This window comes from Microtus oregoni, unplaced genomic scaffold, assembly GCF_018167655.1.
Source record: "Microtus oregoni isolate MIOR12 unplaced genomic scaffold, Mior012 000028F_ref0000031, whole genome shotgun sequence".
Lineage (NCBI taxonomy): Eukaryota > Metazoa > Chordata > Mammalia > Rodentia > Cricetidae > Microtus > Microtus oregoni.
In genome coordinates, this window is record NW_024543087.1 from 22,007,247 (window position 1) to 22,032,517 (window position 25,271).

General features: G+C 42.8%; 1 protein-coding gene across 1 annotated transcript in view; it reads left to right on the top strand.

Moving 5' to 3' along the window:
* The window catches only part of Ephb1 (EPH receptor B1), a 437,502-nt gene that overhangs the window by 388,478 nt on the left and 23,753 nt on the right, over window positions 1-25,271 (top strand). The gene's annotated exons all lie outside the window — the stretch shown is intronic.

Consider the following 25,271-nt stretch of genomic DNA (forward strand, 5'->3'; position numbering starts at 1 on the left):
GATGACTCCCCAGGGTAGGAGTCCATAAACTTCACCTTCAAAGGCCACCTGGCCAACAGGCACAGTGGAGAATTATGTAAAGAATTATGTAACCACTTGCAGTGCGATGCTTTGAAAAATGATGAGCATCATTCTGAGCTATAAACATGAGAGTAGCCAAATTTGACACTCAGGCCAAAGTGTTCCAACCTCTTCCTGGAGGCGTCATTTCGAAGTTAGATGTGTCTCCTTCCACATTTTTCTATGACCACACTGTACTCATTTATCTGAATTCTTTTGCACCCCATGGGATTTTTTTTTTTACTTCCAGACTTATTTTTCTAAAACTTAGTGAATATTCATACTCTCCTGGGAGTGTGTCTATCACCTAGCATCCTGAGCGACACTAGAGGTTAGCAATCTTTGAAATTATGCTAATTTGATAGCAAAATATGGGCACCTCATTTTGCTTTAATTTGCATTTTTATACAATTGCCATAACTCATTTCTCTCTCTTCTGGTGTGTCTTTATCTAACTTTTTTCCACTGGGTTGCTTGCTGGTGTTTCTGTTGGGAATGTTACCCCGTGGTGGTATATGACACAGTTAGATGCCCACCCGTTGTTTCCTAATTGCATGGGGCATCATCCCATCTGCAAAGCCACTGAGACACAGGTAGTCAAAACTAGCCATCACCTCTTCTCTGTCTTCCTGGGGCTCTGGTTTACTCTTAAAGTTCTCATTGTACAAAATTGCACAATGTTTCTCAGAGTTTTCAGTACAATTGTGTTGTTGATGTTTGTGCCATATGTAAATAGCACACCTGAAACTATTTTACCACTTTCAGAAAAATTTCAGACATACATAGAACTTTAAAAAATTTGACCAAAAATATTCATATAGATCCTTTGTAGATCCCAGAAGGAGTATCTTGCTGTATGTTCTTCACCATCTAACTCTGGCCTGTTACCTCTATCTGGGTGTCATTTTTGTCTATGCTTACCTTTTGTTTCTGTACACAGTGGTGTGCACATGTTAAGTACAAATTTGGGATTTCAACAAATGTATAGCAATGTATCAGTCAAACTTCTAGCAAGATAAAGAATCTAGTCATCCCCCAGGAGACTCTTCCATGTGCCAACCACCTCTGGTCAATCCCCATGTGCCGAACACACTCAGACACAGCTATTGCTCTGGGATTTTCATTTGCTTTGTATATTTAAAATTTCATAGTCAATCTAGATTGCCCTAGAAATGGAACCATATAAGGCACACTTCTGGATGTCTGATTGTTTCCCTTTATATTGTGTCTGAGAGAGTCACTCTTCTTGCTATGTGCAATAGGAGCTTATTCCTGTTGAATTTAGTATTTATTTTTCCATTGTCTTGTTTTCAGACACCAGGAATATTCTGGAACATATTTTTAAATATGGACTGGAAAGCCACATCTTACTTAGCTTTGTCGAGGTGAACAATTATGCCACTGCATTCGATACTTTATTTCCAAAATATTATTGTTTTGAACTCATCCTTAACAATGAGTTCCTTCTGTCCACTGTTTAGTTCTGCTGATCTGTTTATCCAGTGTTTCTTCCTATTGGTATAGTCATAATGACTTGAGAAAACTTCATATAACAAAATTTTAATGGAAGTTTTACTATGTGGAAGAAACAAATTATCTTCCATCCTTCTCTTAAAAACATTTTTTGGACTAGTCTTAAGTTTCTTTTCTTTTAAAGTGATATTTAAAATGCCCTTGTCTGGGTATACACACACACACACACACACACACACACACACACACGCTTGTATTTACAACTGGTCTCTGAGTGGAGTTCCATCTGCCTTTGGAAGAACCAACACTTTAATGCTTCCGGGTCACTTAAGTAGTGATGGAGTCAAATACATCTACCTTACAGCAAAAGTTTCTTAGGCAAGACTCCCCACACTTTTTTACTGTACACATTGCTTAGATTGTCCACAATGATTTTCTCATAAATGCTTCCTCTATATGACAAGGTCTGTTGATTCCGGACCTCAGAGTTCTCAGGTGCTGGTCATATGTCCGCTTGACTCATTATATTTCCCATGGCATTTCTGTTTGCCTTTCCCTAGAAATAGAAACAATGAACATATTTGTCAATTAAATAAGATAATACTTCGAAAATACTAATTTATTCAAGAGCTGAGCATTAATTGAACATCTTTTGTGTGTCAGTACTCTATCACATAAGCATATAATCAGGGTCAGAAGAGATGTTGCTGCTTCACAATGCCTCGAGTCTAGTGTTCACAAGGGCATTCATGAGACACATGCTCGATGATAGCACAGCGATCTGCTATAAGAGCATAAAGAAAACAGTGAAGAATACACTGTCCTTACGGTGGCTAGGGCTTAGGGAGGACTTCCAGAGGAGGAGATGGTGGTGTTCTATCAGATCTGAAGAATAAGTCAACTTTAGTCAACTCAGGCTGCTGAAATGAAGTGGTGCTGGCTGAGTAGCTTAAGCAGCAAACATTCTTTCCTCTTGGCTCTGGAAGCTAGAGTATCTGGAGTCAAGATAACAGTCTGTTCAGGCTCTGGGTAGGGACCCTCTCCTTGAATACCTTGGTGTGTTCACTAGAGAGATAGAGAGTGCTCACACCTCTCCTCAGTTTAGGAGGGGATTCATCCATTATGTGGTCTACATCTTCACGGTCCAATTCCAACCATATTTATCTCTGAAAAGCCTGCCTCCAAATATCATCCCACTGGGGATTTGGACTTCAACATATTACTCTGGAGGCGCAAAAATAGAGTACAGCATTTTTCTTCCCCAAAGAAACATGGCAGGTTAGGGCACACAGGCAGAGAAGCAGTGCCTCCAAAGGTCCTGTGGCAAGAGGGACAATTAGTATGCCAGAGTAGAGATCACCATTCCTGGGAACTGGAGAATGAGAAAATACCTAAGAGGTCAACAGCAGTAGGCTTTCTCAGACTCCTGTGATAGAATTCATAGTCTTGGGATGGTGGAAAACCACTGCGCATGTGCATATAGGTCTGTAATATGGTCTAAAGGTGATAGATTTGCCTTTGAGAAAAATAACTTGACTTCCTTCCCCAACTTCCTGTCCCTTTGAATTTCTTCCATTCCTCTGTTTACATATATTAAAAAAAAATTGACTTCCTTGGTTTTCTCTATACTTTCTTTCACCAAAACACTCCTTGCCAGGGCCAACAAAAGTAGCTATCATAATAAGCTCGTGGAGATTGCCACCCGTGTGTGAGGGCACCACCACTCCAGTGACTGATTAAAAAGTGCAGCTGGGAGAGTGCTGCACACATGGAAAGCATGAAAGACAGAAAGGATCGTGCAGTGTTAAGCTTGAGCAGATGCATTTGTTGAGCTATGAGACAGGCAATAAATAGGGCTGGGGATGCCTGGAAGCAGTGACAGCCATGCGGCCAGAGTACACCTGGCTCTCAGATCTTGATTATTTTTACCTAGCCCACTTCAAGCAACCAGGACTCATTAGAGACATGGCCCCTTCCAGACCCTCAGCAGGGAAAACGAGGGGAGTCACCACCACACTGTGTGTGTCTGTGTGTGCATGCGTGTGCATGTGTGGTATGCATGTGTATGAAAAGGTAAAAAAAATTTGAATAATGATGAAGAGGTGCCCCTCAAATCCAAAATATCCAGCTGAAAGCATAGTCCCATGTCTAAACTGAGATAATTTGAGCCTTAAATATAAAATGCAAGATGACAGTAATAGATTATAATTCATCTAATAAGATAGGTAGTATAATGCTATACTGATAGGGCAAGAGGAAAAAAAACCATTATTAGAAAAGTATTAGAAAACTACTAGTTGGCAGCTGTCAATCAAGGGTTATTTCTGATGAAAAAACATAAGTGAGTACTGAAACCCGAGGAGAACCTGGGGAGAGGAGCGTAGTTTTTGCCTAGCTTCAAATGGCCTCTTTCCAAATGCTGATTTAGAGGCCGGGAAGACTGCTCTGTTGCTACAGGACTTGCTGTCCAGGCAGAAGGACTCGGGTTTGCTCACTAGCGTTCTTGTGAAAGCTGGCGTGGCTGCATACACTCTCACCCCAGTGCTGGCAAGGAATGACAGACAGATCCCTGGGGCCTTCTGAGCAGCCAGGCTAGCAGAATCAGACGTCCTCGTCAGAAAAAAACAAAAAAAAAAAAAAACAAAAAAAAAAAAAACAAGGTAGAGAATGACTGAGGGAGACACTGGCAGCCAGTCTCTGACCTCACATGTGCATACATGTGTGTGCATGCGTGTACACACCGTATTCATTTAATAAAAAAGTAACTTTTGCAGAGAATGTTGGGAATCATGTAACTGATGTTTGTAGATAATATGTATGCCATGACTTACATCAGGAGGAGACAGACTAAAATTGTAATATGTTTTACTTTATTTTATAAAGTGGGTGACTGATATGTGATCTTCTGAGATTCTCTCTCTCTCTCTCTCTCTCTCTCTCTCTCTCTCTCACACACACACACACACACACACATACACACACACATACACACACATATACACACACATACACACACACATGCACACACACACTCTCACACACACATACATACACACACATATACACACACACACATATACACACACACACACACATACACACACACACACACACACCCCACTATATTGTATAATGTTTTTCTCTGGTTGTGTTCAAGTGACCCTCTCAATATTTGGTTTCTTTACCCTCACTAAGATGCACCTAGAAATGGATCCTCCCTCCAAAATTTACCTCAATTAAGGTTTTATAGGCTTCTTAAATCTGTATATTTGTGATAATTCACATATTCAGGGAGTTTTCACCCATATTTACACATTTTTTTTTATTTTTTAACTTCTGTGTCTCCTCCTAGGACTGGACTTTTCCAATTCTGTAAACTTTACTTCAGTAGTGTCTAGTTAATTTGTTTCTGTGCCTCGTAATTCTTGGTTAAAGTGTTTCACTCTTTCTGTCATTCAAGGAATTTCCCTTACATCACTGAACATGGCTGTAACAGTTACTCTGGAGTCTTTTTTTCCCAACTACATTGTCCTTGGATTGGTACCTTTTCACTGCCTTTTCCCATGGAAGTGAGCCACATGTCCCTGATTCTCCCACCCAGGAAATTGGTGAGGTGTCCCCTGCTGTTCTTGCATGAGCAGACTGCACAAACTCAGGCTGCCCATAGGCAAAACTGCAGAAGGTATAGCTTTGTGCTGTTCAGTTTCCAGAAAGTTTGGGAAATCTTCCCTTCCTTCCCTCTTCTCCCCTCTTCCCCTTCCCTTTCTGTCTTCAATTATACTCATTATTAGGCCGTGGAGGCTTTGTTTATAAGAAGCATATCCACTCCCATATCAAAAGTGGCGCTTGCAGCTTCATGCCCTTAGTGCCAGTTCTACGAGACAGTCTTCTCTACCTTAATTCTCTTTCATGCAGCTCTTTCAAGGCCCCGTTAGCATCATCATCTTCTAATTCACCTGGTGTTTCTTCGTAAGTGAGGACCTCATTAATAGCTATTAGAGTTTTCTAGTCTTTCCTCCTAGGCCCTCATCTTTCATCTGGCACTCTGACGTCCGTCTCCACCCTAGTCCTTTTCTCTGGGTGTTTGTTCTCCACTTTAAATTGCTATTTCTAGCCCCAGGAGCATTTCCTTCCCAACAGGCTCCCACAATAATGAACAGATAAAATTTGTTCCTTTGTGCTTTCTTACGATTGCAATAAATTCACTAACCTAGGAAAGAGTTCTGAGCAGCTCCTAATATTCCTTCCTGTTATGGCGAACAGAAAAACGAGATGCACTGGGCTCTGAATGCCTGTGCCATCTACAGATGTTATTTCTTGGCAGATATATGTCTGCGTTCTGCAATGTGTGTCTCAACAAACACTCCTCTGCACTGTTCAGGACCAGTTCTCAAGGTTTGACTCACATACCTTACTCTCCTGTTACTTGGTTCTGGATAATGTTACCAGCTCAGAACACAGCCCATGCAGCTCAGGAAAAGTGCCACACCTGGGACAAATGTTTTTGCATTTTGAGTCTCACACTCTTTCCTAAATTTGATTTCCACCCTTTAACCTTTGACATTGGTGTGCAGACAACAGAATCCCAGAGACTTCTGGATGGAGGCTTTATGCTCAGGAAACAAAAAGTTCTGTCCCATACAGCAGTGTTTCTTCTATTTTGATGCATGGGAAGAGGCCCTACTTGTCCCATAGTGACCACAATCCTCCTCCTTAATATTCAGATGTGTTTCCTCTGCTAAAGCAGTGTCAGTGGTCCTGTCCTGCAGTATCCCTCCTGGGCTGCCTCTCTAAGAAGTCTCCAGGTAGCTATGCTCCTGCTTCCCCAGGTCCTGCTCCCTCAAGGCTTCCCTGTTTCATCATGAATTGCACAAACTTCTCAGAGCTCCTCCGAGCTTCCTCTGCCCTTCCCCTTTGCTCTCCTTCCTCTGCTCTCCAGCAGCTGCTTCTCTCACACTCTGTGTCTCTTCCACATCTAAAGCTCGCCTCCTTCCAAGGCTGTCCTTCCTTCCCCTTCTCCTTGAATTCTTATGCCAGCTGATGTCTGCCCTGCCTCTGTCCCCATCTGTGAATGTCAGGAGGAGCTGTTCCTGGGGCATCTGTTCCTCTGAGCAGGAGGCAGAAGTTGTCTTCTGAGCTTTCTTCCTTCTGCAATCCTTGTTCCTTTTCTGTGCTTTCTTGGGTCCTACCTTGCCCTGTGGCTGCCCCTCTTTTTCTACACTGACTGCCTGGACAGCGTGCAGGTTACTTCTGCTCCAGAGTAGGCCCATCTGCATCAGAATCATTCCCCGCACTGGCTGGGCATGGAGCAGAAGAGTCTGTCTTCCCCATGGAACCAGGGACACCCTTTATGTGTTCTGCAGATGCCTTGCTCCCCTGTGATAAATTGTTCATCCAGTTATAGTGTGGTCAGCAGCAGCATCTCCCCATTGCCTCTGCGCTATCCATTGTGCCTGTGAATTATTGTTCTAGCTGCAGCCTTCATCTTTACAACCCTGCTAATTGTATCAAAATAACTGAAATACTGCCTGGCAAGATGGCTCAGTGGGTAATCATCTAAGACCTGAATTCAGTCCTTAGACCCCACATGGTAGAAAGAAAGAATCCAGCTTCTACAAGTTCTGCTCCGATTTCTGCCTTCACACTCACACTCACACACATGACACTGAATAAATAATTGAATGAGTATAATAAAAGTTTAAAATGAGACAATTAACTTCTAAAGTGGAAAGCTTTGTTTGGCTGATAGATTCAGGGATGCCCGTTCATGGTCTCTTGGTTCCATCACCATGGGTCTGGGATTAGGCCAGATGTCACTGGGGATAGAACAAACCACTTACCTCATAGCATCAGGGAAACAAAGAGGAAACGAGAACATTTACATAACAAAACCCTTCCGCCAGAGCCCATTAAATTCCGAATCTATAATAAATTTGTCTACTAATAAAATCAGAGCCCTCATCACCCAGTCACTTCCCAGTCCTGGTCTCGAACAGAGCATGGAAGAAACATGATCTCTGGGGGACATTTATGATCCAGTCTGCAACAACTGCATTTTCAGGGAATCACCCATGCCAGCCACAACTGATTTCACACTAGATCTAGATTTCTTCATTTCACAAAACATGTCTTTATTTCATGATTTTCCCTGCCCAGTTTACTTCTGTATGGACTGGGGGGTAAAAGGATCCTTCTGGAGCTAACTCTCCAACTCTAGTTGAAGAAATAATTGAGACAATAGAAAGAATGCCAGACTTGGACTATGTGATATTCTGTGAACCTGGCTTGCATCCCCACCCTTCCAGAGTTTGCAGGATTTTGTGAGATTTCTAAGAAGTCATTTGATGATCTGGTAATAACCTCTCAAACCTGCTCTGCCCACAGCTTATACTGTTGCTAGGAAAGCCAGCATGAGTGTTTTTTCATCCTTACCTTCCCCACCCATGGCCAGACACATATTCACAGGGAAAAGTTTGAAGGTCCCTGTGATGGGATCAGTAGGGAGACTTTTGAAGAGACCAGGGGGAAGGTGACCACGCTTGTGTCAACAGACATCGATGGTCCTCACAACTTGAGGTGTACTGCAACCCCCAAGAGGTTTCTCAGACACGGATTTCTGTGTCTCCATCTCAGAGGTCTTGCTTCATGTCGAACGGGGAGGCAGACTTTGCACAACTGATCCCTTGTAAACTTGACACACTATCGCACAACTTTCAGTTAGAACTTTTTCTTTCACATTTATCCCAAAGATTACACATTAATATTAATAATCACAGTATAAAACATAAATAGATATCATAGTAAAAACAAATTCAAACATGTTAAAACTCCAGTCTCTTTAAAATATTTGGCAGGAACCAAAAAGCTACAGAGAAACCCTGTCTCGAAAATCAAAACAAAAACAAAACAAAACTTAAAATATTCAATCTCTCTCTCTTTTTTTAAGTTCCAAAATCTCCTTTAAAAGTTCAGAGTTTTTTCAGCTGTGGAATCCTATAAAAATCAAAATTAAATGAAATACTTTCTCACTTCAAATGGGAAGAACCAGGGTGCAGTCATAATCTGAACAAAGCAAACACTCCCAACAATAAAATAACTCATTGTCCCCTGGCTGGGATTCACTCCCCATCTTCTGGGCTCCTTCAGAGGGGCTTAGGTCACTTCTTCAGCTCTGCCCTGCACGACACATGGAACTTGTCTTCTAAACTTGGGCAGCCTCCTCTCTGCCACTACCGCTATTCTTGGTGGTCATCTCTAGGATGTTGTATTCTGCTGCTGCCCCTGGACTGCCCTTCCACCAATAGCTTCTCCTAGACTCTCATGGTGCCAAGCTTCAGCTTCTCTAAATGACCCCTTCCATCCTGGGTTTTCAACTGCTACTGAAGCTTTACCTTCACCCTCACAGTGCCAGACCTCAGCTTCTTTTCATGATCCCTTTGTGCCTTCAAAACCAGTACCACTCGAGTGACTTTTACACATGAAATTTGGCTGCCAGTGTGCGGTACAACCTTGGCCACCTCTGGAACACAGCTTCTGTGTGCTGACTCTCAGGAAACATTTCCAGAAGATTTCACCTCACAGATGCTGCTCTCTTATGAATCACCTTGCTCAGCCCCAGATAACCAGCATCAACTGTCCCAGTAAAGAAAGCAAAGATTTTTGCTTTAGTGGTTCTGGTCTCTTGTTAATCATGGTTGGTTCTTCAGCTCCAGCTGACTAGACACTACACATTCTTCATACACATGGTTACCGTAGAGTCTTTGATTCCCTCTGAAATTTCACAAAAGTCAGGCCTTCGTTGTCTGTATTTCTCTTAACACACTTATCTTCTGACTTCTCATAGAAGAGTTCACCAAGCTTTGAATACTCAATATATTTTCTAGCCCAAAGTTATAAAGTCCTTCCTCTATCCTCCCCAAAATATGCTCAAGTCTGTCACAGCAATACCCCACTCCTGGTACCAACTTGTCTTAGTTTGGGCTGCTCTTGATGTGATGAAACACGATGACCAAAGCAACTTGGGGGAAGAAAGAGTTGATTTCCTTCACAGTTCCACATAAATTCATTATCAAATGCAGTGAGGGCAGGAACTCAAGCAGGGTAGGAACCTAGAGGAAGGAGCTGACACAGACAGAGGCCGTGGAGGAGTGCTGCTTTATGGTTTGCTCCCCATGACTTTCCTAGTCTGCTTTCTTTTAGAACCCAGGACCACCAATCCAGGGATAATACTACCCCCAATGGACTGGCCCCTCTCCTATCAATCACTAATCTAGAAAATGCTCTACAGGCTTGCCTGGAGCTCAATCTTATGGAAGATTTTTTTTTCTCAACTGAGGATCTATTCTCTCAGAGGAGTCAAGCTTGTGTCAAGTTGACATAAAACTAGTCAACATACCTTATTTTTTAAAAATCAAAGTAAATATTGTACCAAGTTTTTACTAAGGAAAGGCAATGCAATTTCAGCCATCTTTGTACTGTGGTGCCTCAAGCCCAGGGAATTATGAAGGCCGGGCATATTACTTAGGACTCCTGTGTCTTTTTAAGAGTTAGGAGCATTTGTGCCTATGGTACAACCTTCCCACCAGCCACCAGTTATCACTGCTATCTGAGGAGACAGTAAAGCTACATCAACCTCAATCTTGGAAACTTATTCTTATCCTGTAACATTTTCCCACCCAATATCAGAATCCCTGCCCCCAACCAAAAGCCCTTTGGAAAAACACAAAAGCAATGTTCATTAAATCAGGCCTGGGTCCGTGGAGATGTATAGTAAGGAATCAGAAACAGATCAATACCAGTAACTTCCAGTCTTGAGAGCAGTCCATATTATAGCCTCAAAAATAGATAAATTATTAATGTTGCCATCATTTTCATTGTCATGCATCCATCAGAAAAAATGCTTCCTCATCTCTCCAATCCATCAGAACTGAACTGAAGGAGTTCCCTTGTATGGCATTTAGTTGGCCTCATCATGGTGTTAATCAGTCTTTAAGGGAAGAATGTAGCTGTTAGGACTTGGCTCTTAAATGGTCCCCAGAGCTTCTGTGTTAAAGGTTTGGTCCCTAGATACTGAAGTTGTTTGGGGTGGTAGAAATTTTAGGAGCTAGGACCCAGTAGAAGGGCATTGTGTCACTGGGTATATGCCCTTGAAGAAGGATGCTGGGACCCTGGCCACTTTCTCTCTTGCCTTTACTTCTGGGCTAGTGTGTACTCTCTCCTATGATGTTTAACCTTACCACAGGCACAAAGCAATAGGTCCAAATGAAACCCCTGAAACCATGAACCCAAACAAACCTTTCCCTCTCTGAAGTTGTTTATCGCTGGTATTTTGTCACAGTCAGAGAAAATTGGCTAACATAGTAACTCAGGACACCTGTCTGTGATAGAAAATTCTGCTCTGTCAACAGAAATTGTTTAGGTGTGTTTAAGAGAAGGGGCTCAAAGATAGGAAGTCAAGGGGTGCCAAAGCCTTAGTCTCTGGGACATTTGTCTTCTTCCTGTCAGATGGGTCTAAACTGCCATTACCATTCACTGGAAACAGCAGGGGCAGTGCTGGGAACAGGGCTTTCCTGGTCCAGGCTGCCCAGACTATGGAGTTTCTCTGGGGGTCAGTAAAGCTTTGCATGGTTCTGGAGCAAAAAGGATTAGGATATAAAGATCTGTGAACTTTCTCCAAAATCTGGGCTGAATATCATCATATACCATCAATACTATACACACACACACATATATACATATTCATACAAACATACACATGCACACTACATGCTTCCACTGAAGGAGCATGTGATGCCCAGGTTTTCACTCAATACAGAGGTACACATAAAGAAATAGACACGTGTACCCAGGGCTATTCAGAAACATACACCTCCATCACCACCCACATATCCCAAGTAGCTCTTAGCAAAAAGCTAAAATGTTAGGCGATAATCTGGTAATAACTTCCTTTCATTACTTCTAAAAAGTGAGTTTGCTTGTTCTAGTAGTTGGTTTTGGAAGTCCCCCCCCAATATATTTAATACTTAAAAGATACAGAGAAAGCAGAAAGTTATCTCAAAGGCAATCCTTCTTGCAAGCTTTCCAGGAGAAATCCCCATCCCTCTGCATTGGATTGTAGCTCTTAAAAAAGTTGCCTCTAGCCGGGTGGTGGTGGCGCACGCCTTTAATCCCAGCACTCAGGAGGCAGAGGCAGGTGGATCTCTGTGAGTTCGAGGCCGGCCTGGTCTACAAGAGCTAGTTCCAGGACAGGAACCAAAAGCTACGGAGAAACCCTGTCTCGAAAATCAAAAAAAAAAAAAAAAAAGAAGTTGCCTCTAGCCCAGCATGGTGGTATATACCTTTAATTCCAACACACTGGAGACAGAAGAGACTGAAGCAAGCAGAGCATGGGTTCAAAGCCAACCTGGATTATGGAAGGAAATTATAGAACTCTGGCCACGACCTGCTTCCTTCAGAAAGAACAGTATCTGTGGCTTTGTCCAGGGGCCCTGGCCCAGCTTTTTCTTGTAGTCTCTGTTCCTGGCAGTTTTACATCTAAATCATTACTTCTCCCTTTCTGATGTGGCTTCCCCCATGAGGCCACTTTCAGAGTGATTTCTAGCTCTTCTTTCAGTCTCTTGGCTTGGGAATCAGCTCCGTCTCCTGGGTAGGTGGGAAAATGGAGAGGAATGAAGACAAGCAAAGAAAAGATGGGGAGACCCTTTAATTGCAGACAGAATCAACCAGAGCCCCGGTTCCCTGGACATTCTTCTCTGGCATTAATTAATTGGAGGGAAGAATAATTCAAATGCCATTCTGCCCCGTGCTCTGTCACTCAAATAATTCTTTCCTGGGCAGTTCTTTCCTGCCTCCTCCTCCTCCCTCTGATCCCTCCCTGGGTCACTCTGCCAGCAGATGCACATATAGGGACAGCAGGACCTCACTGGAGTGCCCTTTTGAAAAAGACTCGGGGTAATTATTCTTAGCAGGCCCTGTATATTATTATCTGGGGTGGGATCAGTATGAAATTTCAGAGCCTGAGCCCGTCAGTATCCAGGGCTGGTCAAGTTTCTCATCCAGTGCCCCTCTCTGCTCTAGGCCGGTGGGACTAGTGTGCACAAGCTGGTATGTGGAGCCAGGACCCCAATATGTGTGTGATCACATGGAGTTCAGCTTCTCCTAGTCTCTCTGCAGCTAACACAGGGACATCACCTAACATGTGCAAAGCATCACAGGTACAGTTCTGACACAAGTCCTCAAGTTCCGTTCCAAGTCAAAGGAGGGGCAAAGAGGGGAGTGTTCAGGCAGAGAGTGCTTGTCTCACAAACATGAGGACCCAAGTTCGATCCCCAGAGCCATGTAAAAAGGCCACACGTGCTGGCACATATCTCCAATCCCAGTGTTGGGGAGGAAGAGGCAAGAGGATCTTTGGGGCTCAATTTCCAGCCATTCTGGCCTAATTGGTGTCAAAATAGATGAATGATGTTCCTGAGAATGACCCTCAAGGTCATTCTATGACCTGCATACACACACAGGCAGGCACATACACCAGTACATGTGAACCAACACAAATGCATATATACATTTATATATACTCACATGCATACAAAAATAAACATTAAATGACTATATAATTCATTGTGTAAGTATAACTGTTCCATATGCTCATGGAGACTATCAAGCATGTATCAGTGAATCATGAGTGGAATTCCTTGACTGAGACCCAGAGATGAGAAGGAGTTGACTAGGGTATTGTCTAGAGGTGGACATACTCCTCGTTCAGCAAGTGCAAAGTATGTGGGAGTGAGGATAGGTGGAGCCTCTGTGTAAGTACCAGTGAGAAGAAACAGCTGTCCTGCGGAAAGAGCCAAAGGGAACCCTGGGAGGAACGAATGCAGAGATGAACCAATATGGATGTGGGAACACTGTGTGAACAGTCCAAAGTGGGTCATAGTGGTTTAACCCCAGCCATTGGACCCTGGAGTCAGGCTAAGATATTAAAAACTAGTCATAGGATTCAAGAGCCTAGAATGAAGGGACTGGCCTGGGTGTGTGCAGATAAATAGAGGATGAACTGTGTAACTCCCACTTGGAGGGGCGTGGTTTCATCTCAGCTGAGGTCCCACGGAATCTGTCAATAAATCCATGAAGCAGTCAGTCAAGGGTTTCTTGCAAGAAGTGAGGACTTACACTAGAGAAGATATTTAGATATTATATTTAACATATTGATTGGCAATAGTAGGATCCTGTTTTTTCCCTGTTGGATGTTTAGCATAAGTTTGGAGCCCCGAGTATAGGAAGCATGACATTCAGCTGTGAAAAGAGAATTATGAAGTAGACCCTTGGGTAGAAATGAGCACACAATAGATATTTTTCAGATGCTGGAGTGACTGGGTGGAAATATGGACAAGCTGAAAATGGTTCAGGGACTAAAGGTTTTGTGAAAAAGGAAATGGTCTGGTCAGAAAAAGGTAGAAAGCATCTGTGTGTTCCCTGGGTGCTTGGCTAGTTCAGCTAAAGTTGGGGGGTGTGAGTGAAGAGGTTTGACCTCTCAGCTAGGGGACCCCTTATCAGAACGTGCCCCTTCCAAAAGAAATCGGGGAGTTCTTGCCCCCACACTCATGCATATACTTAAAATGCATCCTTATTTAGAAATTGGATCTTAGTGAATATGGATCAAGTGATGGTGAAATCAAATTGGGAAAGCGGCCCCTGCATCTGATAGGAAAGAAGACACTTAGAGACCCAGGGAAATGATGGCTGCCGGACAGAGGAGCAGACAGAGAGGAATGACGTGTCTGTAAGCCAAGGAGTGTCAAGCATTGTCAGTAAACACTGGAAACTAGAGAAGGCAGCGTTTCAGAACAAGCAAGACCCAACTGACACTCTCATTTCAGACCTCCTGCCTTCAGGACAGGGAGACAATGAATTCTACTGTTTTAAGCCACACAGTTTGGAGAACTGTGTTAGAACAGCTGGGTTAAATCAATATAGGTCCCAAGAGAGGAACTCTATCCTCCGACAGGTGTGCAGCGAGTGAGCGGTCAGACTGTGAAGGATGGGGATGGCATGCTCTATGTGGGGGTTCTTGGAAACCCACCTGGAACTGACCTAGGAAAAGTGGGGGCTGAGCTGTCCTGGTTTCCTTTCTGTTGCTGTGATAAAAAAAAAAAACACCCTGGAAAAAGCAACTTAGGAGAAAAAAAGGAGTTTATTATAGCTTTCAAATGTGGTTAAAGTCCATTGTTGTGGGGAGGTCAAAGCAGGAACTTCAGAGAGCTAGTCACATCACACCCATAGTCAACAGCAGAGAGAGATGCGTGCATTCTTGTTTATGTGCTTGATTGTTCTCTGCTCAATTTCTTCGCTCTTAAACAAAAGTTCAGCCCATTTTCTGCCTAGGGACTGCCAAGTGGACTGGGACTTATCATGTCAATTCACTTATTTAAGACTATGGCCCACGGATGTGCCCACAGACAACCCAGCATAGGCAATTCCTCTTGCGACTGTCTTCCCAGGTCATTCCCACATTGTGTCAAGTTGCTAATGTAAGCTAACCGTTACAGGGGCACTGAGCATCAAATTTATGGCTTCAGATTTAGAGAGGTGTGTGTGTGTGTGTGTGTGTGTGTGTGTGTGTGTGTGTGAAGGCATCCTTGCAGAAGCATGGTCTTTCAAGTGCTATGTCCCAGTATGGTAAAAATTAGGGGATTTCTCACATTTGGAAAGCCATACCCAGCACAGAGACTGGGGAAGTCTCTGCAATCCTAGCTTGCTCTTCAGAAGTTTTAAGCATTGTTAGTGATGTTGATATAGAAGCTAGGCTCCTTGTCCTAAGCAGCCAGCCTAAGAAGGGTCTCTAAGACGTGTCAGAGCTTGGCCTATGGACCTTCCCAGTACAGAGCCCCTTCACCCAGAAAGTTTGTGAGTCCCTTGAGTCTCTATATGGCACAGTGTTTATCCAAGAAAAGGGAACTAGGTCCTTGGATAGACCGAGTATTTGAAAATGCAGAGGCAAGACTATTTTGTTTTGTTTTTCCTAAAGAGCTTGATAGTCCAAAACCAGTACTGTCAATGCTAAGCATAGTTTCCTTTCTCTGGGAAAGCAGAATTCAAATGCCTGAAGCCATAGTGGAGGCTCTCAGCTGGCTGGTTAACCAGCACTGAGGCAGAAGAGGCAGGGGGGAGAACCTGGAGCACTGATCAAAGACTCTGCTGCAATCATTGCTGGCGCCTCAGCTGCAGGGGGATGTGCAGGATTTTAGACCTGAAGACTTCATTGTAATCCTCCCACAGAGCATTGGGGGTAAACCGTTTCCTGGGTGAGATTGCAGCGAAAGCATCCGCATAGACTTCTACTAATTCTGCTCTCTTAGAGAAGACATGCCATCTGAGTATTTGATAAAAAGGAAAAAAAAAAAAAACTAAGGCATAGCGAGAACTTCAGGTTCAAAGCTGTGGATTCTGCTCGCCAAGCCAAGCTGTTCACCTCTCCTCGTGGTTGGCTCTCATCTTTGCTAGCGGCAGACTTTCCCCCAGCTTTTTACACAGTTAGCAACAACTCTCTTTTCAAAGGACTCTGTAAAGTCACTTTATTCTCTTGTGGCCAAGGAGCCAAAGAGTATAGAGAAAGGAGGGGAGGGGGCTCAAGAGACAAGGGCCAAGGTGACCTCCTACTCATAAAGTCTCTGGGAGTTTTCTAATAAAATACAAAGCCAGCATCCTCAGATGTCTGGAGCTGACCCCAGCAGACCCACACAGTGCTGTTCCAAGCCAGAAGGGATGAGAGCAGCTCTCTCGGTCCTCACAGAGGCTGGAAGGGGTGCGTGTTTGGAGCATAAACCACAGGGTTCTGGCCACACCTTAGCCAGGAATGGTCCTAGAGCCCTGCCTGTGGGCCTCACCACTTTTGAAGGCTTCCACGTGGGGGAATAGTTTGGCTGTTTCACATGCTATGGTTCTATTACCTTTAAATTAAAATAAGTTACTTATGATATTCTTAGTCTATAATAATTAATACTATTCAAAACTTATTTTAGTAAGAGAGTAGGTTCAATCATTTAAAACACATCACTTGATCTTTGTCTTTGCTGGGCTTGTGTGTGTGTGTGTGTGTGTGTGTGTGTGTGTTAACTTTTGATACTCCTTACCCTGATCATTTTCTTCAGTAATGAACACCTGAGCTCATTTTTTTTATTTTATATTTTCAAAACACTTCAAATCATGTGACATAACAAATCCCAACATTGCTAACAAGAGACAATTCACTGTAGATCTAAAAATAGGTAGTTCTCAAAGGGGTATGGGGACCCCCCTTGGAAGTTCTAAGAACATAGCTGGATATTGAGTCAAAAAACATGGCTTGAGTGCTGGGACTCCCACTGGTAAGTAGGGTGGATTTACACTAAGTCTCTGAGACTCTACTCCATTATGTGTCAAAAGGAAAAAAATAACGTATTATACCTGGTCTGTATAATGCAGTCATTGCAAAGATCAGAGGAGAAGCAGGTTTGTGTGCTTTCTTGACACCTAAAGTCCTGTAGCATGTTTTAAGAAATTATTATAAAAGCTGATGAAACAGGATCATTAGTAAAGGATTTCTGATCTCAGTTAAAAACGTGGACTTGATTTGGGGGCAAAAATCAACCCCAGCAATATCAGTCATGCTAACTACAATTATAAAGCTAAATACAATTATCAACACGCTCGATTGTTTCCTTTAGCTAATCATGCTAGTGTGAATGTTCATATACAAAGTTTTCCCAAACGTGTATGGCAGTGAAATGGCAAAACCCAGCTCTGCTACTAACACACCGTGTGATAGACCAGGTAGGGTATCTACTCCCTGGGCCTCAGTTTTCTAATCTGTGAAGTGGTAATAGAACACATGGGCGGTAGTAGTGGCACACGCCTTTAATCCCAGCACTCGGGAGGCAGAGGCAGGCGGATCTCTGTGAGTTCGAGGCCAGCCTGGGCTACACAGAGAAACCCTGTCTTGGGGGAAAAAGAACCTATTTATTACTGTGAAAAGTACATGAATATGTGCATGAAATATGGATATTAGATTTGTAATGCACTCAGTAGAGAAGTGGTGCACGGTGGATGCCAGATCAGTGTCCATCTGGGCTCACCTCCTCCAGCAGGCCTTACTCGAGGAATGGCAATACACACAGCCTGTTCTCCAGTATCTTTCCTCAGTGCAGATTTACTCATCAGGGATTAGCAAATGACGACAGGGTACCAAGACAGTGTCATGTTTTCGTGTCGTCTTTTTCAGTGTTTGTTCCTAAAGCACGTACAGCCAAGCTTTCTTACCATCAAAGAATAAGCTTTCGCATAATGAGAAGACCTAGAGAAAAGAGCAGGACACTGATCGAAAGGCCTTTGTTTAGGACTAAGAGAGGCAAGGTTAGTGGATTCCAGACTCACCTCACTGTCCATTCTGATATTCCGTGAAGCAGAAGACACGGGGCACATGTTTGTTTGTGTTACTTAAAGAGCCTATAACCTGGGTTGAAATTTACTTTGGACCAAACTGATGCCTATGGGATGTGGGATGTTCATACCCCCAGGACCTAGATTTCCAAGGAGAGGCAAAAAAAAAAAAACAAACCAAAAACAAAACTGAGGTGCTTAAGGTTCAGAGACTCCCCAGACTGGCGGACTCTCAGGTGCACAGGTGGCCTGGGCTGTTGCTATTAGATCGTGAGTCTTCATTAGACCTAAATGTTCTCTCCCAAATGTACTTTCTCCCCATAGCTTCCGTTATTTCTCTGTACATTTTGCAGAAAATGAGGTTTATGTGAAATGTGTGTATGACCGTCTAGCAGAAATGCCCATGATAGGAAATTAGAGTCTGATCAGGCGCCTTCAGCAAGCTTGCACTCTATCTCAGCACATTACAGTTGCACCGTCAATATGGCCATCTGAAGCAGGAAAAAGAGCTTTCAGGAAGATTGAAACTAAATGATCGTGTTCAAACATCTGCCCGAGTAAAGACTATGGGAAACGTGAGTCTGTCCACCTGTGAGATGTGGCCAGTGCTCTCTCGGTGTGATAGCATTTAACAGAATGAGACTGGCCGTGCTGCTGGTGTCAAGATCTACCCAGGACCCAGATTCTAACCTGAGTAACAGCACCCTCAACCCACCTGCTGTAAGACCCAGACTTCTAACCTGAGTAACAGCACCCCCACCCCACCTGCTGTAGGACCCAGATCCTAACCTGAGTAACAGCACCCTCAACACAGCTGCTGTAGGACCCAGATCCTAACCTGAGTAACAGCACCCTCAACACAGCTGCTGTAGGACCCAGATCCTAACCTGAGTAACAGCACCCTCAACACAGCTGCTGTAGGACCCAGATCATAACCTGAGTAACAGCACCCCCAACCCAGCTGCTGTAGGACCCAGACCTGAGTAACAGCACCCCCAACCCAGCTGCTGTAGGACCCAGACCTGAGTAACAGCACCCCCCAATACACACCTGCTGGTGATAGCGTATCTTCACTGAAGGTGTCTTCCCAAAAAGGCTTTTGCTGCTGTAGCGAGTCAGTTTCTGAGGTTAATATTTCTGTCCCCTGTCGTACTTTCACTGAGCATCGAAGAGATTCCACAGACTATATTCACTGTCAGTGGGTTTTTAATCTGATTCCCAGGACTTTTCCCCCCTTAACTTTAGAGCTTCAAAGAAGATGCTCTATTGCATTTTATTTATTGTCTACATTTGAAGCCATAGAATTGTCTTGGGAATCTCCTCCTTTGGTCTTTACAAACACAACTCAAAAGGAAATGTCACTGTTTGGTAAAAATAATTCCTTAAAATACATCTTCAATTGGCAAGGGACTTTTAGAAAACTTTTTGTTCAGATCAGTTTTTTTAGTGACTAAGAAGTTTGCATCATGGCAAGGTTTTAATTTTGTTGGGACCACCCTTTACTACTGGTAAATAGTCTCTAAATCTGCTGTCTAACAGAGGTTACTTTTAATTTTTATGTCTCTTTAGCCGCTTCTAATCTGGAATCTTTTCCCTGTGTTTCTTTGTCTGTTATGACATTGTGGCATTGACTTTTTTATTTTGAGACAAGGTTTCTCTGTAGCTTTGGTGCCCATCCTGGTTTCAGGACATTGATATTTTTAAAGCACACTGTTGATTGAGGTTTCTGTCGGGCCCAGTTCCTGCAGTTGCTAAGTCCCAAAGAAATTACACAGTGGTCTATATCAATTATAAACTGATTGACCTAGTATCTCAGGCTTCCTATTAACTCTTTAACTTATATTAGCCTGTAATTCTTGTCTATGTTAGCAATGTGGCTTGGTACCTTTTTTGGTGAGGCAGTCACATCTTGCTTGCTCTGTGTCTGGCTTCCTCTGTGTCTGCGTGATGATTGCAGATTGAATCTTTCCTGTTCCCAGGATTCTGCTGTTCTCATTGCCCCACCTCTACTTCCTACCTGGTTGCCCCACCTCTACTTCGTGCCTGGCTACTGACCAGTCAGCATTTTATTAAAATACAATTGACAGGGTACAGACCATTGTCCCACAGCAGCACACAGTCACTTTTTTTAAATGACACACTTGTTCTTTGGGGGTTTTCTGACATCTCTCATGGTTCCATTTTCTATGTTCTTGGCCATCATTCTATTCCAGCAATGTTGTGTCCTCCCTCTTTTATTGTATCTGGAGACATGTGATATCTGTCTGTCCTTCATTGGTGTTGCTAATTTTGATCAGTTGTTCACGGTTCTGTCTAATTCACCAATGTTTAGTTATACATTGTTCATATTGTATTTTTTTCTGTCAGAAGATATTATTAGGTCACATTGATATCCTGCTTCTCATCAAAAAATTTCCATCAATCTTAATATCCTTTGATAAATGTCATTAGACTCAATTTTTAATATTGAGTGAACATTATCTTTTAAAAAACCACTATATAACCAGTCAGTACTTATAAGGAAATATTTGGATAGTTCAGTATATTAAACAAATGCACCCCTTTTTTCTTTGGAAATTCAACCTAACAATATTCTGATGGCCATAATCTTGATTTGTTGCTTGGGAAGTCGTGGAAAGACTTTTGATAACACCTTAATTATTCTCATGTGTTCTCATGCTTTTGATCCTTGTTCTGAACTATGATTCTTAAGACTTGAGCTTATCCCATTCTTTACATTCTGCTCTCGCCTTTTGTGTAAATTCGTCTATCAGTTAGTGACTTACCTGGGGATGGAAATGACAAGATAAGGTGACAACCAGACATGCTTCTCTTTGCCTTACATACTGTTGGGTCCTCTCTTCCTGCTTCTCTGCTTTCAAGCTACTCTATCCAAAGTTGGGATACTCTGTTGCCCTTCTCTCTTTGTGTCACTCAACCTTTGCAACAACCAGTATAATATAGCCCTTGAAGACCCATAAAGGTGAAAATGTGGTCTTAAATGATTCTGGAATGTTCTGATGAGATACAAAGAAACTCCAGGGTGAACAAAGCCATTAAGAATTGTCTTCTGGGTGCTGGGTCCCTGAAATACAGTGAGTATGAGTCCTCACGTTCACATTCTCCTCTGGAGGAGATGTTGGAGTTCTCACAGAAGGTGTTGCTGCTGCACACAGCCTAGGAAAACCTCTCAACAGTTGGGAAGTCTCCATGTCTGATGAGCCACCAGGAGCACCCTGGAAAGAGCAAAGCCAGGGCTGGAAAGAGCAGAGAACAAAGAGTCTCTTCTTCCCACTGTGAAAATTTCAGATGCCTTTGGGTCAGCTATGTGTGAACCCATCCTGGGTTCACCTGTGGTCCACAGAGGACATGTAATTGTAGTTTGGTGTGATTCTTTCCTAACTGCCATGTGTGAGCGTGTGTGCAAATATTTATTTGTATATTTATGATCTCTAAAATGATTTTACATTATATACATTGGCCGATTCATTGGGAGTTTTTGTTATTAACATGTTATTAACCATGTGTCTAGACCACAACCTTTCTCTGGCTGCTTCTGTTAATGATGGAAGCAATCTGGAGCTTAGTTTTTTAAGAAATTGGAAGCAGATCCTAAGGGGGATCATAAAGTTGAGACCAATCAGTGGGGACGTTTAAGAAGTATTATCAATGTCAGTATTGCTAGGAAGATCAACATAATGAGACAGCCTTCAAAACCCAGCCCTGCCTCCCCTGTGTTCTCAGAACTGCACTATATTCTGACGCCCTTCCCCAACCTATCCAGGAGCTCAAAAAAGCCATCACCCATCTCCCAGGGTTCTTGATCAGCCACTGTACTCTCTTCTCCCTGAAGCTGACTTGACTTCCTCTTCTAACAAAATACTCATGAATTTTTGTGTGCTGCTCAGTAAATGTCTGTGGAATTGACTGAGGAAGTAAAGTGTGGTAAATATCACAGGAGATTTGAGAAGCTAAGTAGAATAGCTAATGTAGAATGAAACAGAAGCCCATGGACCCTAGGTGCAATGTGTCTGCCCCAAAGGCTTCTGGATATTTAACAATGGAAGAAACACTAGTTTCTGTTATCCAACTCTGATGGCTGTGATAACCAAACCCTTTCATCAGACTTTTGATTAACGAAACCCACATACTCCCTGTCCCACATCTGGGAAGAAAGTAATCCCACAGTTGCAGCAAAAGAGGCTCAGTTGTTCAACTAGGAAGACAAGTCTTTGTAAAGAAAGGAATCAGAAGAAGTCTTCAGGATGCTATGTTTTTAAACCATTGAAGTTTTAATTAAGCATGCATTTAAGGTTACAAAAAATAGACAAATCCTTGCCTTCTTCTCCACAACTCTTAAAAGTGGTTAGTGTCAGTGCTTTTGATATGGCTCCTTCCTAACTATAGTGTGTGGGCTTGTGTGTGTGTAGAGAGGATGGTGTGTGTGTGTGTGTGTGTGTGTGTATACAATCCCTTAAAATTTAAATCATCCTCCCCTTGCTGGTTGTTAACATTCTTTGTCATTTACCCATGTATTATGAATATGCTTTATGCTCAAGGAGATTGCTTTTTGCTGTCTCTGCAGTTTGGTCTTCCAGCTTTCACTGGTATCTTTATATAAATGTGTTGCATTTGTTTAACGATGTAGAGAGATGTGGTGCTTTGCCTGCCTAAGGTACCTGATTGGTCTAATAAAAAAAACTGTACAGCTAATAGTTAGGAAGTAGGAGCTTAGGCAGGGCTGGAAGGCAGGGAGAATTAAGTAGGAGGAGGAATCTAGGCTTGAGAAGGAGAAAACGGGAGATAGAAAGGGAGACGTCCAGGGCCAGCCAGGCAGGCAGTTGCCAGCCAGCCTGACTCAAAAGAAGCAGGAAAAGTAGGACATTCAGAACGAAAGGGTGAAAAGCCCTGAGGGAACATGTGGATGAAGAAACAGGTTAATTTAAGTTAAAAAAAAAAAACTACCAAGAAACAAGCCTAAACTAAGACTGAACATTCATAATTAATAATAAGCTTCCTTATCATGATTTGGGAGCTGGTTGGTGGCTCAAAAGAAATCCTGCTACATAGATGCCTCTATACACACTCGTGTCAACCATTCTGTGGAGTAATCTAAGCAAACTTGCTGCTCTAATCACTTTTGCACATTTACCAGAGAATAAGAAGTCTAGTGAAATGCTGTCTTTTAGACATGACATGGCTCTCACACTCATGAACTTATGGCGCTGGTGACTATCTGGATAATATCAAGCCCATCAACCTTCCAGCATTGATGGGAGAGGGGCATATGAGGTCCCACCCTCCTCTGAAGAACTCTTGGCAGATAATGGTGCTGAGAGCTGTGGAGTCATTTTTCTTCATGGGTATAGTCACCAGTGAGTTGCTGTAATCCAGTAAATAGCTTCAAACCCATATACAGGCAAGGAACACTAATCAAACCTATTGGATTATTAAAAACAATAAACAAGAGGGATATACATTAGGAAAAAGGGGTTTTGGGTAGTTGGAGGGAGTTAGCAAGGAATAGGATATATGAAATTATCAAAAATAAGTAAAACTTATTTTAAAACTTTTTGCACATTTAAAATTGAAGGATTCAAATGTAAAGAATATGTATGACAGAAATACAAACACCTATATAGGGTTTAGTCCATTTCTCTTTGTCGTGTGTGTGCATGCGTGCACATGTGTGCTTGTGTGAGTGTACATGCATGCCTGTGTGTGCATGTGTGTGTGTGTGTGTGTGTTTTGTTGAGAACCTCAGACCTCACACAATAAATATGTGATACAAACTAGCTACTCTTCACTGAGCTATATCTTAGGCACACTCCCCTATTGGGACTTTTATTTGCTTTTTGTTTGTTTGTTTTAAACTGAGTCACTAAGTTCCCCAGACGAGACTAGTCTTGAACTTGGGATATTCCTGCTCATTCTCCTGAAGAACTGAGGATCACGGGCCTGTGCCCTTGGTCCCAGCTCCCTCTCTTTATTATTTTCACTCCCATTCTAATTTTGTGAAATACTCTCCCCCCCATGCCCACGTATTTTTTTTTTTTTTTAGTACTGGGGATGGAACCCAGAGTCTCTGGCATTCAATACATCCTAGGCAAATGCTGTTCCTTGATCTATATCCCAACCCTTTTCTGAACTCTTAGTCGGTGTATTACATATATTATAACTCTTTACTCCTGGATATTTCCCTATGTATTATTTCCATATTACGGATAAGGATATATTCAAATATTCCTCTGGCATTTCCCCTACTTAATAATTTAACACAGATAAAATACTCTTATCTAATCTGTTATCCATATTTTCATTTAACTTACCCCACCAATGTCTTCCTACGCATTTTCCCCCCTCGTACTGGGATCAGATATGTCCTTAGTTCACATTGACTTCTTCTCCAATCAGGAATGCTTTCACGATGTTGTTTTTTAATGCTACTAATGTTTTAAATAGTATTTTAAAGAATATCATTCATGTACTTTATTTATTTATTACTGTGTGCATGTGCCTGTGCATGAATGCCCTGGTATATGTGTGACGGTCAGGGGATAATTTTAGGGAAACGGTTCACTCCCAGGACTGGACTGACTCCTTGGGTTTGGCAGTGAAGTGCCTTTACCCTCTGAACCATCTTCTTGGCCCTCATTTGTATATTTTTAATGGGATCTCCTTGGTTCAGGTTTGCCTTATAGCTTCTCCTGATGGGATTTAGGTTATTCCTTATATAGTATGCAGATGAAGTGTGTCTCTCAGGGCGTTGCATCTGTACCTAGTAGCCATCCTACAGATTTGCAGATTTTAAATCTAGCCAGAAGTTCATTTTCCAAATCCTTTTGCCATGGTTGCGATAAGCCCGTTTCCAATCCCCCTTCCTCATCCAGGGCACCATTGATCCCCTTCACTTATTCTCAACCTGCACATCGAGTGTGTTAATTCTTTATGGGGGAGGGTAGGGAGGGAGGGTGAGAGGGAGCGATTTTTTGAGACAGTCGGGGCTCTACAGTCTGAGAATGTAATGCAGAACCCATTCTGTTTCTTCCCTTGTATGAGTCAAAAACTACTACTCCCCCTCCACACATAGGAACACATGTCTGCATTTATCTTCCCTTCCTTCCCATTATCCAAACACAGCGTAGGAGGGGAGGTTTCAGTGCCCCCACCACCTTTCATCAGGTCTGTACCCTGGGTAGCTCCATTGCCAGGGTCTATAAATCAAGATTCAGAATATCTGATTCAGTTCACAGCACTGGCATGGAAGACATCCAGGAAGAAGCTGGCCTCCCTAGGTGGCCTTGGGCAGGCCTCCACCCCATTCT